We start from the raw sequence: 17,068 nt of genomic DNA, 5'->3' as shown, positions 1-17,068 counted from the left end.
ATTTTACAGATGGGAAAGTGAAGGCGGGTCTAGGGATGTTAGCTTGTGCATCAGGAACTGAGCTAAGGCTAAGCCAGGACTCAACCCAGACACTGTGTCTAGAACCCAGCCTCTGATGCATCATGTTGCCCACCTTCCATGTTTATGAAAGAACAACAGAAGGACCAGAGTCCAACCTACCTACAATGGGTGCCAGCCGGCCATCACTTTGATGCAAAGGGGTGGGGCAGGGTGCTCACTTCCCTGGCCAGTGAAGGAAAGGCGAGGTGTTTGTAGGGGAGCAGAGGCTGGAGGAACCGGAGACCTGTTCAGAGAGGCCAGAACCATACCTGCTAAGCTGGTCCGTAGACCCTGGCCAGTGACAGCCAGGGAGGATATTGTGTAGAGCTGAGAATGAGTTTCTGTCCATTCGGGACACAGTCTCTAGAGAACCAATTTCCCTTCGCCATTCCTGTAGTTCAGTACCAACTGCTCTAGCTTTGAGCAAAGGCATGGATGAAGAGTGAATTGTCTGCATATTCTGTGTGCTTACCCCTGAAGCAAGTGGGATGGGTTTTGGAATCCAACCTGCTCCAGAAGTATGCAAGGCCAGACTGTCATAAGGAGGATGGAAATGTGGTTTTTGATCTCTTTGAAAATAGTCTGTTTTGGGCCACCCCAGAGGACTTCATTTACATATGCCCATGTCGATTTGGTAAATAACACGGTCTCACCTCTTCTTTATGGCAGACTCCTAAAGGACCTCAACCTGACATGGGAACCCAGTGTAAGTGACTCTAGGGACCTGAAGGTGCCTCCCTGCCTGCATCATATAGTCAGAATTGGAGTTTTCCAGTAACTTAGGTTTCCAGATAGTCCTAAATAATGTACTGCCTATGCTGTGTGAAGTTTTCAAATATTCAGAAAACGTTTTTGCTGTCAGAAAGCCTGCCCTCTCTCCTCTACCTCTCAGAGAAGAGCATTAATTATAAAACTTCATTTAGAACATGTTTCTAATACAGATTCATCCCAACACATTGAACTAGTTTTATCATTGACTGGCCCCAGGCAGAGTTGTGACATGGGTGAAGTTCATCAGAATCTCTGCTCCTGCTTACCCCACTTCCTTTCTAGAATTTTACCAAAGATATTATCCTATGGCTGGTCCCTACTGCCAGTGTCTCCCACAATGGCTAATAAGAGTAGCCTACTCTACACTAGGGACCTTACATAAATTGTTCTTACCAGAGACCCTTACAATGAGGGGACTGTCATCCCCATTTTACAGATAAGGAACTGAGGCCCACCATCACCCAGCAAGCTGAGAGGCTGAGCTCTGTTCTGAATGCATCCAGCCCTGAAGCTCCAGCTCTTGCCATCAGCTGGTTCTGTCTCTCAGGATAAGTCTGCCAAGTGTAATTTGTGAATTTGTGAACAGTCCACTGACTTCTGCTTTTACTCACCAGCTAACATGCTTCTCAATCTTGGGTGACCTTCTCCCTTGCTCTAGACCTCAGTGTCTTAGTGTGTTTAGGCTCTTAGAACACCACAGACTGGGTGGTTGAACAGCAAACATTTATTTCTCATAGTTCTGGAGGCAAGAAGTCCAAGATCAGGGTGGCAGCATGGTCAAGTTCTTGGTGATGACCTTCTTGCTGGTTTATAGATGTTTGTCTCTCACTGTATCCTCATACTAGAGAGACAGATCATCTCTGTTATGTCTTTTCTTGTAAGGGACTATAAGACCCATTCATGGAGATCCTGTTCACGAAGCTCCACCCGGATGAGCCAGTCACCTCCCAAAGGCCCCACTTCCTAACACCATCACATTGGGGGTGGGGATTTAGCACACGAATTTGTGGGGGAAACACAAACATTCAATCCAGAACACTCGATTTCCCTGCTTATGAAATGAAGATATCAAATGGCAATCCCCAAAGTCCTCTAGATCGAAAATGCTATGATTCTGCTGAATCTGAATCTATTATGATAGAGATTCTGTTCTTTAACCTCCAATGTCGAGAGTACTGCCCGTGAGAAATGTTTACTGAATGTGTATAAGAAAAAAAGCCAAGATGTTTTCTTCCGCTAAAAACATGCACACTCCCACTGAGGGTTTCCTGACAATGGGTCCTCAGTTTTGTGTCCATTTCAAACATGTGGTCAATGGTGACGGAGAAGGGTGACCCCAATGGCAGTTGATGGGACAGAAGTTGGAGGCCTGGGAGGAAGCCTTCCCCTCTCGCTTCCCTGGAGGCGCTAGCCCATCGCCTACAGAAATCCAGGTCCCTTCAGGGACTCACAAACAGAAGGAGATGCATCCTGCCTCCAGAAAGCTTTCCTACAATGGCCTTGACAAATGTAGATAGTTGTGTCACTACCGCCATAATTAAGGTCTAGAAGATTTTCACCATCTCGAAAAGTTCCCCTTATGCCCCTTTGTGGTGAGTCTCCTCCCCTGCCCCCAGGTCCTGGCAACCACCGTTCAGGCTTTTGCCCCTACAGTTTTGTCTTTTATAGAGTAGGTATTCTTATTTTTAAGTGACAAGACAACTTTGGTTTTTGTTTTTGTTTTGCTAAAAAATTTTTAACGTATTATTTATTTTTGAGAGAAAGAGACACAGAGCACGTGGGGGAAGGACAGAGAGAGAGGGAGACACAGAATCAGAAGCAGGCTCCAGGCTCTGAGCTGTCAGCACAGTGCCCGACGCGGGGCTCAAACCCACAAACTGTGAGATAATGACCTGAGCCAAAGTCGGACGCTGAACTGACAGAGCCACCCAGATGCCTCTTTGTTTTTGTTTTTAATCACACCTTCCACTGCCTCCACTAAAAGTGTCTGGAAAGAAGCTGCTATTTAATGGGGCGCCTGAGTGGCTTAGTCGGTTAAACGTCTGACTTCATCTCAGGTCATGATCTCATGGTTTGTGAGTTTGAACCCCGCATCCAGCTCTGGGCTGACAGCTCAGAGCCTGGAGCCCGCTTCAGATTCTGTGTCTCCCTCTGTCTGCCCCTCCGCTGCTTGCACTCTGTCTTTTGCATTGTCTCAAAAATAAATAAACATAAAAAAATTTTTTTAAATTATTTATATTCCACACTCTTGACCCAAAGTGTATATAAAGCAGTAATAAAGTCACAAGTCACACAGTGAGAAAAATCACTGTAAGGACAGGCAGAGAGTAGACTTGCTCTAGGAATCTCCTTCCCCTCATTTAAAAAAAAAATGTTCAGATCTTCAAATAAATTGCAAGAATAGGTCAATGGGTACCCCTGTGCCCTTCATCTAGGTTTATAAACTGGTAACACTTTTACCGTGTTTGCGCTCTGTGTGTGTGTGTCTGTGTGTGTGTGTGTGTGTGTGTGCGCGTGTGTGTGTCCACCCTTATTTATTTGTTTATTTTTGCTGAAGCATGTGAGAATTACCTGCAGCCTGACTGCTTTAGCAAGCGTCTCCTTCACAACCATCATACGATTGTCACACTTAGTGAATATAGCATGGATAGAGAGCCATTGTTATCAACGTGTGATCCGGCCATGCTCTCCTTTCTCCAGTTGTCCCAGTGATGTCTTTTATAGCTGTTTCATTTTTTTTAAGTTTATTTATTTATTTTGAGAGAGAGAGTGTAGGAGAGGGGCAGAGAGAGAGGGAGAGAGAGAGAATCCGAAGCAGGCTCTGTACCGACAGTGCAGAGACCAACACGGGGCTCGAACTCATGAACCTTGAGATCATGACCTGAGCTGAGGTCAAGAGCCAGATGCTCTACTGACTGAGCCACCCAGGTGCCCCTAGCTGTTTCAGTGTTTAAACATTTTAAATCCAGGATCCAATGAAGGACCACACATTGCATTTTGTTGTGTTATCTCTTCAGCCTTCTGTATTCTTCCATAGCCCCCAGGCCCTCTGTGCTTTCTTCTCAGCATTGCCATGAACTGAAACTGCTCTAAAAACAAATAGTGTCTTATAGTAAATAAATAAATGGAAGAATATCCTAGAACTTCACACCCACGAGGATGGCTGCTCTCAAAAACACAAAAAATAACAAGTATTGGAGAGGATGTGGAGAAATTGTAATCCTTGTGTGCTGTTGGTAGGCATGTAAAATGTAACAGCTGCAATGAGGAACAGTATGGAGGCTCCTCAAGAAATTAAAATTAGAACTACCATAGGACCTGGTAATTCCACTTCTGGGCATATATCCAAAAGAATTAAAAGCAAAGATTCGGGGATATTTGTACACCCATGTTCATAGCAGCATTATTCATGATAACCAAAAGGTTAGAAACAACCCCTGGGTTTGTTGACAGATGAATGAACAAAATAATTTGGTGAATATGTGTATATATATGTATGTAAATATACATACACACACACACACACACATATATATATATATATATATATATATATATATATATATATATATTTGGTACATGTAATGAAATATTATTTAGCCTTAAGAAGGAAGGAGATTCTGACACATGGTACAACATGGATGAACCTTGGGGACATTATGTTAAGTGAAATAAGCCAGTCACAGAAGGATAGGTACTTTGTGATTCCACTTATATGAGGTCCCTAGAGTGGTGACATCCACAGAGACAGAAAGTAGAACGGTGGTTGCCAGGGGCTAGGCAGGGGAAGGGAAGAATGGGGTGTTGTTGTGTAACAGGTGTGGTATTTGAGTCTCACAAAGTGAAAAGAGTTACGGAGATGGATAGCGGTGATGTTGGCCCAATATTATGAATGTATCTAATCCCATTGAACTCTACACTTAAAAATGGTTACAGTGGTAAATTGCATCTTATGTGTATTTTACCCCAATAAATTAGATCGTGTCTAAGAGATATGATTGGGTTTGTCATTTGAACTTGGCTCATCTTTTGGAAAAGACTATTCCAGAATGTTGAGATTAAGTGGCAGTGCAATGTGGTGCAAAGGGGTGTCCTCGTTGCACCACTTTACGACCCTGTGGCCTTGGCTTGTGAAGCTCTGTCAAACCAGGGCTCTCATCCCTTCAGTCAGACTGTTCTTTCATTTTCTGCATTTCAAAAGATGGCCCTAGGAGACAGAGAGGGGTTTCCTTTGCCTTTTATTCCTTCTCACACCCACTCATTCGAACTTCCACCTGCAACACCTTTCATCTACCATCACTCATTAGCCTCTGGGGTGATGACAGAGGGGGCCTTGCTTTCCTGTGAAGACTCGGTAGGTTATGGATACCTGGGTGGCTCAGTCGGTTAAGTATCAGACTTTGGCTCAGGTCGTGATCTCATGGTTCATGAGTTCGAGTCTCACAATGGGTGAGGTCAAGCTCCCCTTTGAATGAACCCCACTTCTCTCTCTCTCTCTGCCCCTCATGGGATTCTCTCTCTTCCTCTTTCTCTGCCCCTCACTCACTTGCGCCCTTTCTCTCTCACTGTTTTTCAACAAAACAAAACAAAACACTCGGTGGCTTATTGCTGCCATGGGGACAGTGGCTCTGATTCCCTTCATTGCTGATCATGGGGCAGAAGTAATGGTACCATGGGGCCCATCAAGAACAACGTTCTCTTATCTCATTCAGATGTCAAGGAGAAGGGTCTCCCTATTCTTTAAAAGAAACAAACAAATCAAGGCAGAATGATTTCTAAACAAAGAGGAAGTCCTGACATGGAATGTGCTGGCAGCTCATGTTCTTTCCCTTTGCCACAGAATGTGGCCTCTCCCTTCTAGAGGCACACTGAGACCTCAACACACCTTGTCTGAGAACAAAAGACAGCATAGTCTTTGGCTGTTCCCCACACAGGCTCCCCTAGAGGAGCAAAGTCACTGTGGGTGCGGTCATGGGAAATCACAGCCATTAGGAGATTTTTCTGAGAGCTGCCCATACCCCCGGACAAGTTCCTTGAGCTGTGCTGTTGAGACAATTGTTCCCATCCGCATTTGGTGATAATAATATTTACCTTTCACGGCTCTTGCAACAGGAGGAGGTAAGATATGCAAAATGTTGGGCAGAGAGTAGGCATTTCATATAAATAATAAGGATAATAAGAGCCAGTTACTAACCAGCTACTCTGTGCTGGGTGCCGTGTTGCACTGGCTATCTGCATGCCCTTATTGAATACAGCAATTCCATCCCACAAGCACTGTAAAATAGTTCCATTTTACATATGTGAGAACCAAGTTTTGACCCATTAAAATGGCCAAAATCTGGAACACTGGCAACACTAAATGCTGACAAGTTTGCGGAGCAAGGGGAACTCTCCGTCACTGCCAGAAAGAGTACAAAATGGAATAGACACTTTGGGTGACAGTTTGGCAGTTTCTTCCAGAACCAAATATACTCTTACCATTCCATCCAGCAATCATTATCCTTAGTATTTACCCAAATGAGTTGGAAACTTATGTCCACACAAAAACTTGCATATGGATGTTGATAGCAGCCTTATTCATAATGGCCAAAACTTGAAAGCAGCCAAGACGTCCTTTGGTAAGTAAATGGATAAGGGAGCCGTGGCACATCCAGGCGGCGGATGATTCCGTGTTAAGAAGAGAGGAGCTCTCAAGCCATGAAAAGATATGGACGACACTTAAGGGCATTATTACTTAAGTGAAAGAGGTCAATCTGAAAAAGCTATATCCCATATGATTCCATACCATATGACATTCTGGAAAAGGCAAAACTATGGAGACAGTAAAAAGGTCAGTGACTGCCAGGGATGGGATAGAGGTGTAGAGGGGGAGGTGAACCGGTAAAGCACACAGAGATTTTAGAGCACTCAAACTATTTTTTTTTTAATTTTTTTAACGTTTATTTATTTTTGAGACAGAGAGAGACAGAGCATGAACGGGGGAGGGTCAGAGAGAGAGAGACACAGAATCCAAAACAGGCTCCAGGCTCTGAGCTGTCAACACAGAGCCCGACGCGGGGCTCAAACTCACGGACCGCGAGATCATGACCTGAGCCGAAGTCGGCCACTTAACCGACCGAGCCACCCAGGAGCCCCCACTCAAACTATTTTGTATGCTACTATTATGACAAATATGTGCCCTTATATATTTGTCAAGACCTATAGAATGTACTAACACCAAAAATGAATTGTAGTGTAAACCATGGACTTGGAGCAATTACGATGTGTCATTGTAGGTTCATCCTTGGTTAAAAAAAAAAAAAATGTACCAACGGGGCCGGTGATGCTGATAATGGGGAGGCGATACATGTGTGGGCATAAGGAGTATGTGGCAAATCTCTGTGTATCCCTCTCAGTTTCGTTGTGAAGCTAACAATGTTCTAAAAAAAAAAAATAGTCTTAAAAACAAAAACAAACAAAAAAACCCCACCCGAGTCTTCAAAGAATATGTTTCTACCTAAGCCACATTGAGAAAAAGTAGGAAGGTTTCAGATCAAGGGCTGGTTGCCTGACTCTGGAACCAAGTTCCTAATTTCTTAGTTGCTTTGTTTCACGTCTCTTCAAAGAAGTGAAATACAGATAGATATTCTTTGCCAGGGAAGTTGTACGGAGGAACTGGGCATAAACTCTCGAGATCTCTGTTCATTCTGGGAACTTGGGGAGGTCATTTTCCTCTTTGGGTCTTAGAATTTCCATCTGTAGGATGCCAAGAATAGACTCAACACCCTGCCTAGCCCGGGACAAATTCTGATTGCTTTTGCCACTTCATCTGTTCTGGGAAGCCCCCTTTGTGACAGTCTTCGTCAACAGCATCAAGTGGCATTTACTGTGGATCTAGAAGGCTCTGGCAGGCTCTGGGCCAGAGGGTGGTTGCAGTGAGAGAAGATGAAGCCTGGCTTTGAGGAGAGGATAATGCAGACAGGAGTATGGATTTGAACCTGCCTTGTCGCTGGGTGGCCTTGGGCCAGCCACTTAACCTTTCTTTAACGTGTGAGAGGAGCACAGTGGCCACCTTTCCAGGTTGTGAGGTCCTGAGGGATTGTGTGTGTAGGAGCACTTTAAGACTATAAAATAAAGATATAAGCTGTTCTTTTTTGCTTTGTTTTGTTTATCTTTGAGAGAGAGAGAAGGAGCGTGTATGTGCGTGCACAAAGAGGGGAGGGGCAGAGAGAGGGGGGACAGAGGATCCAAAGCGGGCTATGCGCTAATAGCAGTGAGCCTGATGTGGGGCTCAAACTCAGGAACCATGAGATCGTGACCTGGGCTAAAGTCAGAGGCTCAACCGACTTAGCCACCCAGGTGCCCTGAGATATGAGCTGTTCTTAATCACGTACCTGCTCTTTTTTCTGTGATGCAGACAAATCACCCAGGTGTGCCTTGACCAAGTTTGGAGAGCCACATTGGAACTTTCAGATCCCTTTTGACTCTGGTTTTGATCTCAGGAGAGTAAGTTGTGCTCCTGCTGCAAGTTCACGGGGCCTCTTTTCTCTTGCTTGAACAAACCCCAGGGCCTTTGCATGGCTGCCTGAACACCCTTTCCCCATTAGCATTGCTTGCCCTCTCACTTCATTCAGGTTCTGCTCAACCTGAACAGAGGAATCTCTGACTTATTTAATATACACCCCACCACCCCGCCCCACTGCCCACCCATCGTTTTAACTCAGAATTTATAGCATTTAGCTCCACCTAACACATCATATATTACTCATTACTCTGATCCTTTCCCCAGAATGTAAGCTCCATTAGGGCCTGCACTTGTCCCCAGTGCCTGGCATGGAGTTATTTCTCAGGAAATATTTACTAAATGGATCGAAGAGACAAAGGAGCTGATTTAATCTTACTTCAGCATCAGAGCAGACAGGCAGGGCCAGTTTTTCGGATCTGGCGGGGTTGCTTAGAAGCTGTCTCCTCCTTCGAACCCTTGTGTCTAGGTTTCTGGAATGAGAAGGCAGCACTGCATTTGGACAACCACAGCTTTTCCTCCAAGGGTGTTGAGTCTGCATCAGTTTTGCACGGCTCTACGACATCTCTGATCTCTGACCATCCCACAAGGCTGTTCTAGTTAACTTTCCATTCAGTCATCAGCCATCTCCTCCCCTCCGCGATCCTTCCCATATTTACCAGTTAATACCACACTTAATTAATTCCCTACTGTGAGCCTAGAACGACGCCAGCAGCTCTGGATGATTTAGAGAAATGAAAAGTGACTCTTCGCCCTTAAGTAAAATAGAAGCAGAGTGGCCTCGTGGGTAAGGTTGCAGGGGACTGTTTCCTGATGATAGAAAGTCTGGATTTAAGCCCTGCGTTTACTACTCCCCAGCTCTGTGACTTGCACAAGTCACTTAAACTCCCTATGCCTCAGTTTCTTTATCCAAAAAGTGGAGGTGATGACAGTACTTCCTTTCTAGGGTAACACGAGTTTATGATGGGCGAGCTTGGCACGTGGCTACCGCTTGATAAGCTTTAGCTGTTTTGTTGGGTTGTACAGTGGAAAGTGAAATAACAGCACGCAGATTGATGGCTCAGAGCAGTATCTGTACACACGCGGACACCCCATATACCTGGGTAGAATGCAAAGAGCAGGCGCTTTGGGGCCATCGGACCTGGGGAAGAATGCCCGCTAGTCACCAGCAAGCTGTTCGATCCTGAACAACCACACCTTCCAGGACTCCAGTTTCCTCTTTTATAAAACACAGATCCGAATTTTTGCGTTATAGACTATTCATGAAGATTTACCGAGATGCCCCTTCTTTGCCCCATCAGTGCCCATCGCTGTTCAGAAATCCTGATGCGAAGGCAAACCCTGTCCTTATTGAGGTGGGAACTGGATATGAAGTCAATACCTCCCCTGGGGAATCAGGAAGGCTCCATGCATCAACAGGGCTTAAAGTTTTGATAAAAAACAAAACAAAACAAACAAACAAACAACCCAAAAAAAACCTAAGAAAATGTGCTACATTAAAACAGGCAAAAAGGCAGAGGCTAATGGTTTATTTAGAGAATGTGGTAACCTCTGTGTTATGAAGATATTCATCCTATAAGCTGATGTCATAGAATTCTGGAAACACAATTATGGAGAGGGACGGGGTGGCAGGAGGTGGTCTGTAGCTCATTGTAGAAACCCTTACACCATCCCCCCAAAAGCCATCCCACCTCTACTTGAATGCCTGCATGGCAGCCAATTTACTGTCACATGAGGTAGGCAATTTTGCTTTCGATCAGTTCAGCTCTCAGATTTGCCCCAAACTCTTCCTTCTTTTTGACTTCCACCAATCTCTGGCAGAGCACATTTTCTTGGGGCACTTGGGTGGCTCAGTCGGTTTAGCGTCTGACTCTTGGTTTCAGCTCAGATCATGATCTCATGGTTCATGAGTTTGAGCCCCACATCAAACTTTGTCTGGCAGTGCAGAGCCTGCTTGGGATTCTCTCTCTCCTCCCCCTCTCTGCTCCTCCTCTCTTCTCTCAATAAATGCACTTAAAAAAATTTTTTTTAAATACATTTCTCATTTCTTCTCCCTCTGATTTGGCAGGGATCGAATTTTAATGGTAATCTACTAAGCAGAGTACTTTACAGTGTTTAATAGTAGGCTAGTATTCAGACAAATCAATACTAGTAACAGTTTAAATTTAAAAAAATAGCCATACACTGGTGATTCTCAGCACTGTCTGCAAGGCAGAAGGGTTGCACCAGTGGCTAACCCTGGCCACGGTAACAGGAATAATATATTTCTCAGGTACAATACATTGTGCAGTATCGTGTCTCAAGTCTAGTTCATTTCATCAGGATCATTGAGCATCTTACCGGGTTGTGGGAGGAGGTCAACCCAACATAAACCTGCACAGTGGCTTTCTCTTTCTGTTGCTATTATCACTGTTTAGAACCCCATTCCGAACATGTGCATATAAAATAACGTGATTGATACTTTTAACAAAGCCATGGGGCAGCAAGGAACAGCCTAAACTTGAGCTGGAAAGTCTCGATGCAGGGCTGGGACTAGAGTGTGGACAGTGAAGCACTTGGGGCCCAGACTCCGTGGAGCTGCCCATCACCCTCGTCCCAGCCAGGCCATCCAGCCGCTTCCAGGTCTGGTGTTTTGTGACTCGGTGCATACAAATGAGGTATGTGGTCTTACAAGTAACCACCCGGGAAAGCTTCACTTTCAAACAATGCTCCCACTGTTCACATTTAGGGACTCGTTCTCGAGAATGACCTTCAGAGCCCACAGTGCATTTCTGATGTCAGCACACCCTTGAAGATGGCAAATCTTAATCTTCTGGAGGTGGATTTGATGTTTGGAAATAGACAAAAACCATTTGTGGTCGAATCTGGAGACTAGTACAGAGTAGACAAGTCTTGCAATGCTGTTTGGAATCCCAAGTAGATTTTGAGGAGTGTCTTGTAAACTGGCCTTGAAGGGAGTCTTCAAGAAGGACTTGCAGAATGTGGCTGGGCTCTTGCAACCCCATCCAAGCTGAAACCTATCTCTGAAGGTAACCACTATGAAGACAACACTCATTCCGTTATGAAAGTTTTGGAGTGTTTGCCCCAAAAGTCACTCTCTCTCAAGTCAAACTTTGTGTTATTAAGTTATAGTAGAAAGAAACCATTTGACTTACCTCCAGCCTTTTTTCTTAAAGGTTAGAAGTCTGGAGAGATTACATAAGAATAACATATTACAAACTATAGATGTATTTGCTTTAAAATTCAAGGAGTAGACCCTCAAGAGAAATTGGACAGAACTGAAACATCTTAACTTTTAACTTTCCCAACATTTCTCTTCGGGTTCCATAGAACGTTTAGTGTTCGGGAAATCCTAAGTAAAGAGTCCTTCTTGGTAAGTCATCTGGGTCCAAGCATTTGCTGAAGTACTCTGAAGGACTTAAAGACAGAGGGGAGAGGGCCCTTGGGATATTTCTACGACTGATCTAAAAATCTTAGTTGGCAGAGAAATGAAGGAAGAACTGGAGAGCTTGCCTTCTGACCGGTAAGACAGTTCCCAGAACTCAGACTCATTGACTTCTATTGTGGTCATACAACTTGGGCCCAAGGTGGAAAAACCAAACTCATGAATTTGACCCCTTACGACCACCCTGATTTTGCACTGGGCTCTTAGCCTTTCCAGATTTCCACTAGCCCATTTACAAGCCCTTGTCCCAGAGCTCTTATCCATCCCTGGTGAGAAACCAGCAGCCTCAGACTTTAATCGCTGGAATTTGGTGCCAGCTTTTTCAGGCCTGAATCCTGTTGGCCACTTCCTGGCAGCATGGCCTCCAGGCAGCAGTAGCCTCCAGCTGTGTGTCTCTCCCATTTGAGTTTCCAGGAAACCATCTGCAAGCTTCTAAACCCTCTTATTAGTCTGTAAGTTGGAGCCTTGGGCACACATTTATACTCCCTGATAATTAATTATTTGATAGCAGAGTTATTGCTAATTGTTTTATGGCTTTGCAACTCTGTGTGGTGGCTTAGAAGCAGTTCCAAGATAAAAGAAAATCATGTGCCTTCCTGATATTTTGAGAAAAGGAATTATGTGTGAATAGAGGGAGTGGAAGTGTGAAAGTCCAAAGGTCTATGCTTGGAGGGGAAAGGGGAAGAGTACAAACACACTTTAAGCACCTACTATGGGCTGGGCACTGTCACATGAATTTCTACCTTGGTTTGTTTTTTGTTTTTTGTTTTTTGTTTTTTTTTTTGATCCACTACCATTAGAAGTTAGGGCTAGTAGCTTGGCGGAGACTCAGAAAGGTTAAGGAATTTTGCACAAAGCCGCAGAGCTAGTGAGGGGCCGAGCAGCAGTGTTAACCCTGAGTCCAACCAAGAACGGGAGCTGTGGAGACGTGGGGGAGGAACAAGTGTCGGCAGTGGAGATGGGCAGAAAGTGGAAAGGACTATCTTTGTGGAGGCAAGCGTGTCTCGGGAGGTAGGACGCTTTGGGAGAGGAGCCCAGGGCAGAGGTGGAAAGCGAAGGGCACTGAAGTCAAAAGGAACGGTCCTTTAGTCGTTATTTCGTTCAACAAACATTTGCAGTTTAAGCTGCTCTCTCTGGTCCGGAGCCTCAGCTGCAGAGGGTGAAGCGGTGGGAGCAGAAGTAAAGAGCTATCTGATACGCAAGTCAGCATTAAAGCCCACTTACAGGGTGTGCGTATGGGGCCTCCGGTGGTGCCGAGATAAGGGCTACACAGAGGAAGTTAAATAGATGTAGTTGTTGACCTCTAGCCCTTGACCTCTAGTAGCAGATTGGCAGAATCAGAGCTCTCTACTTCCTGGCTGGGTGAGGTAGGGCAAGTTACTCTGGGCCTCAGTTTCCTCACCTGTAAAGGGGGGTAAAAAAAAAAAAAAAGTACCTCCCTGGCGTATGTGAACACTTATTTTGGGGCATGAGCTGAATTCCGTGGCCGATAGCCTAGGGTGGTTCCTGGGCTATCTTCCTCACGCTAACCTGCAGTAGGAACTTAATGACTTTTACACCGCAGACTCAGTCCACTTCACTCATAGCACCATGACGGGAAAGGAGGGTGTGTGTGTGTGTGTGTGTGTGTGTGTGTGTGTGTGCGTGCGTGCAGGTGAGAGTCTCTACAGCAGAGCAGGGTAGAAAGCTGAATTCTGGACACAAAAAGTCCAGATCTTGTGTTTCCCTACCTATTCTGGGCTGGCGAGATGTGTGGAATCAATCCCTGGACATACCTCAGGGCAACGTTCTACGGTGGAAGGTAGACCCTTAGGGAAAACGTGCCGTTATCCCTCTTCTGGGCATCTCTTGGTGTCCCTGCCCCTCAAGGAAGCCATGCCCTAGTGTGTTCTCTCCTGCACCGGCAGCAGATAGGCCAGAGTTTCTGGCCACAGCCCCTGCGCTCTGCTGTAGGGCTGGTTGACTGGGGCCCTGTGAGTGGGGCTGCGTTGCTTTCCTCCGCTCTTCGGACTGAAAAATTCTCTGGGCCCAGATTGGAAATTTGGGTCAGCTCTGAGGAGGACCCAGACTGAATCCCAGGCTCCACCAAGAATCAGGACTCTGTGGGTGACAATGAACTTAGGAGTGTGTCTAGTTCAGTCACCCACTGGGGCACCCCTGTGAAGGACCCTGGATTATGTTACCTTAACCTGACTGATTGCTCAAAGGACTCTGGTTTGGCTTGGCCTTTGCAAGTGCGGCTTCCTCTGCCTCACACACCCTTCTGCTTCCTCCTTGAGTGATCACAACCCTTCCTTTAAGCCTTGGCTTAGGCACCACTTTCTCCAGGAAGCTCTCCATGATTTCCTCAAGACGGGATTTGCTTCACCTGCTCTGTGGTTCCCTCTACCCACAATTTCCTCTGTGAGGCCACACAACATCATAATGTACTTGTTTATCTAGTGGTCTGTTTCTCCTTCCAGATTGTAGCCCTGGAGGACAGAGACTGAGTCCGTCTTGTTCACTCCAGTAGCCCTAGTACCTAGACTGGTGGGCTCATAGTAGGTGCCCAGTGAATTCTTGTTGAAACAAATGAGGAGCGGGTGCAGGTTGAGTCTCTGGGCTTGAAGCAATAGAGGTGCCCTAGAACAGTGCAGAACTTTGGGGAGAGGACAGACAAAAGCACAGGGCCCAGAACACCCTGACTCTGTCCCCTCTACCTGGTGTTTGTTTTTAAGCAGTTTCTTATTTGGGGTTCCCAAGCCTTGAACATTGTGGGTCGGCTTTATCAGGGTTTGTGTTGAGCACGTTTGGCTACAAGGAGCAAAGATCCTTTGGAGTCCTCTATTCCTCACCTGCCCCCCCAAAACCACTCCCCCCCTCAAAAAAAGAGGAAGAAGACCTAATCTCAGGTCTATATGTGCAGTGATTGATGGAGACAGAATCTCCTGGAAAGTTGAGAACTGGAATGGCAGCGGGGTCCAGGCTCCCTAAGAATAGATCTGCCAGGCATCTGTATCCAAGATGGTGCCTGGGACCTCTTGCATCCAGAAATTCATGGATCTTCACTTTAGAGTTGCACGGTCAGTGATGGGGCTCTCCCTGTGTGCCCATTCCTCTCCGTCTCCCTGTGTCTGATCGGGGGTACGCTTTCCCAAGAGAGGCAAGCATTGGTCCAGATCATCAGGTCATGCCAAGCATAGACGTAGGCTTCAGGTCAGCTAACAGATTGACTATCCTGAGGGTAGGATCCATTCTGGGTCCCGTGAGTTATAGTTTGGTGAGGGCAGGAGAACACAGAAGGAAGCAGGGCCATAAGGTAAAAAAATGTGGTTCCCCCATGCCAGCAGGAGCTGAAGGTAGATGGGCTCAGGAAACATGCCCAGTATAGCTGGTTAGACCAAACTTTTACTCATCTCCCTGCTCCGGGTTCCTCTCTGAGGCTAGAGCTGCAATACAAATTTTACCCACATAGTCCTCAGTCCCACATCATAAACATCAGAATGTAGTATTTATTGCCTTCCTACAGACTGGGTGTCAAGATGAAAAAGAAATAATAATTCTAAATCTCACACGAGGGCTTTGGAGATCAATGAGGTAATCTGTATGAAATAGTTTGGGCTCCCAGGGAAACAACATGTGGCATAAATTTAGCCTTTTTCACTAGATGTCCCCCATGCCAATAACTCACCCCAGTTAATGAAAAACTCACTTGGCCATATAGACTGTGAAGGCTGCTCTCTGGGTTCAGAATGGAATACTCTGGCTGGGTGTGGACTTGACCTAACCATGGTCCAGATACCTGTCTCAAGTCTCAGGGCAGGACATAAATAAATGACAGTCACCCATGTTTGGGATCTGTGATACAGTGGCCTGTCTGCATGATGCCTGGGGATCATACCATCAAATTCAGAATGGCTTCCAACTCAACTTCGGATGTCAAGGTTCTGTTTTTCTTGTGAATCCAAATAACTGACGCGAGTTAGTTGAAGCAACATGAAAATGCCCAGTTGCCATCGCTGAAAGTCCCCTACCTTGTGCACGTGCCTTGGAACTCTGCAGTTCTATATAAATTATAGCCGCTCTACTAGGGGTCCATTTATGGAAGAGGAATTTCCATTTATTGAGCGCCTCCTTCTTGCTGGGAACTAAAACTTTCCAAAAGAGTTGTTAACGCCCATGCTCTCCTACCATCCTCTTTCGAACCCATTTCAGTCCGGTTTTCACCCTCATCATGCCAGAGAAACTGCTCCGGTTGAGGTCTTCCATGGCCAGTGTGTTCCCACAGCCAATGGCTGCTTCTCTTCCTTCCTGGGGTTCAACCTGTCAGCAGCATCTGGTCCCACTTAATGTTCTACTTGGCTTCCAGAACACCACATCTTCAGTTCTGTCTCCACTCTCCACGACTCCTGGGGTGCCATTTGCCTTGATCAGAGTTTGGCAAACTAGAGCTTCTGGGCCAAATCCAGGTTGCCACTTTTTTTTTTTTTTTTTTTTTGTAAATAAAACTTTATTGGAGCACAACCATGCCCATTCATTTACATATCACTTATGGCTGCTTTCATGGTACAGTGGCAGAGTTGAGTGGTGGCCACGGAGACGAGATAAAGCTGAACATATTTATTATGTGGCCCTTTATGGAAAAAGCATGCTGACCCCTGGCATAGACTCCTTGGGGACTTTGGTTTTCCTTTTACCTTACCTGCCACTCCTAGTCTCCTTTGATTCTTGTCCTCATCTCCTTGACCTTTAAGACCTGGAGTCCTTGAACTCTTCTCTTCTCTGTCTATACTTAGTCCCTGGCTGAGCAGAGCCAAGCCTGTGGGCACATATACCCAACTGTTGACTCTGAATCTCCACTTGCTCGTCTAGTAGACTTCTCAAACTTCAACACGTCCAACACTAGCCTGATTTCTTCTCTGCAAGCCTCCCCTCTTGCAAGTTCCCTCTGTTCATTTAGTTGCAACTCTGTGCCTCCAGGTGCTCAGCCCAAATACCTGAAACAACCATCACTGCTTACCTGAGGTGTTTTCAGTGGCCTCTGACTGGTCTCTCTGCTCTTGCCCCTTCCAGCTTCTTCTTCTTGCAACAGACAAGGTGAGATCCTTTCGAAATGGAAGCCAAACATACCCTTCCATTGGCTTCCCAGCTCAGTCAGCGTCAAATCCAGATCTTCTTTTCTGCCTCCTCCCACTCCAACACCTGTCCGACTTGATCTTCTTTGCCCCACCTGCCTCACTCTGTTCCAGCCATGGTGTTCTCCGTGTTACGTGAAGGCAACAAGCAGGCTCCTGCCCCAGGATCTCTGTCCT

At 45.8% G+C, this 17,068-nt stretch overlaps 1 long non-coding RNA gene across 1 annotated transcript; it reads right to left on the bottom strand.

Annotated features, from left to right (window-relative positions):
* Positions 1-7,095: 7,095 nt before the first annotated feature.
* On the bottom strand, positions 7,096-16,882 carry LOC131507743 (uncharacterized). The gene is made up of 3 exons (XR_009259675.1): positions 16,777-16,882; positions 9,432-11,368; positions 7,096-8,805 (listed from the first exon to the last, which is right to left on the bottom strand). It is a non-coding gene; the product is annotated as an uncharacterized LOC131507743 (long non-coding RNA).
* Between the last annotated feature and the right edge of the window lie 186 nt (positions 16,883-17,068).

This window comes from Neofelis nebulosa, chromosome 3 (genome assembly GCF_028018385.1).
Source record: "Neofelis nebulosa isolate mNeoNeb1 chromosome 3, mNeoNeb1.pri, whole genome shotgun sequence".
Classification (NCBI taxonomy): domain Eukaryota; kingdom Metazoa; phylum Chordata; class Mammalia; order Carnivora; family Felidae; genus Neofelis; species Neofelis nebulosa.
Note: the sequence above shows the minus strand (reverse complement) of the source record. Positions and strands in the feature narration are given on the sequence as shown.